At 38.8% G+C, this 1,021-nt stretch overlaps 1 protein-coding gene across 1 annotated transcript in view; it reads right to left on the bottom strand.

The window, feature by feature from the left end:
- prkd1 (protein kinase D1) overlaps nucleotides 1-1,021 on the bottom strand; it is a 23,145-nt gene that overhangs the window by 5,407 nt on the left and 16,717 nt on the right. The window lies entirely within an intron of this gene.

Genomic DNA, 1,021 nt, shown 5'->3' with positions numbered 1-1,021 from the left:
CTAACATATCAGCTAAACATCTATAGCAAATGAAGTCTGGTAGAAATTAGCTTTGAATTGTCAAAATAATAAATTCTACGTAATTGGCGCATTAAGATCAATGTTCTTTTGTAGACAGAGTTAGCGTAAGTTGTCCACATTGTTGCCATAAGTGATATTTTATGTTTTTGTTTTTGTTTTCAATTTCAATTTTATTTGTATAGCCCCAATTCACCCAACAGTACCGACAGAGGCAAGGAAAAACTGTCTTTTGACAGGCAGAAACCTGAGGACAGACCCTTTCGTCTCCTAGGTGGGTGGTTCATCTGCCCTGACCCAGTTGGGCGGAAGAAAGAAGAGAGACAGATGTAGATGTTTTTGTTTTTTGACGTAGTTTTGACCGCAGTTTATCTTTCCTCTAGTTTTTAATGCTAAGCTAGGCTAAACACATCCTGGGCCACTCTCAGTATTGGATCAACAGAGATCAATATCCATCCTCTCATCTGTCACTCGGGGTAAAACAGACAATTAGAGTGTTTAACCAAATTGTGGACTAATCCTTTAGCTTCTGGTTAGCTATCAAGTTAATGCGCCAATTAGACAACTAGATCTTTAGCTAACAATCGTTAGCCCATTAGCACCTAAAGTTTCTGTTTTCTCCATTAAAAAATAAAATCTGAGTCAGAATACAGTTTGGATACAGACCATTAGCTTGATGGCTAATTTAATTAACTCGGTTAGCTAAACGTTAATTCCAAACTGCCTCTTTAAGCCGTTAGCATTTCGTTTTGCAGGAGTAGCAGGCTCTGCAGATGATACGCAGTAAGTGAAGTGTGTGAGGAAACCAACAGCCAGCCTGATGCATCATTAGAGCTAACAGTTAGTCTGACACAAACAGCTATTTCTGGAGAGAAGACTGAAAACTGCACAAAGCTGCTAATAGTTACACTGACAGCTAATGGACCGTCTGTGTCTGTTTTTGTTTGTCTGCCTGTGTCTTCCTGTTTCACCTCTCCACTCGAGATATATATATATATATATA

Source organism: Morone saxatilis, unplaced genomic scaffold, assembly GCF_004916995.1.
Source record: "Morone saxatilis isolate NCDOM2014 unplaced genomic scaffold, NCSU_SB_2.0 Contig3, whole genome shotgun sequence".
Lineage (NCBI taxonomy): Eukaryota > Metazoa > Chordata > Actinopteri > Moronidae > Morone > Morone saxatilis.
Note: the sequence above shows the minus strand (reverse complement) of the source record. Positions and strands in the feature narration are given on the sequence as shown.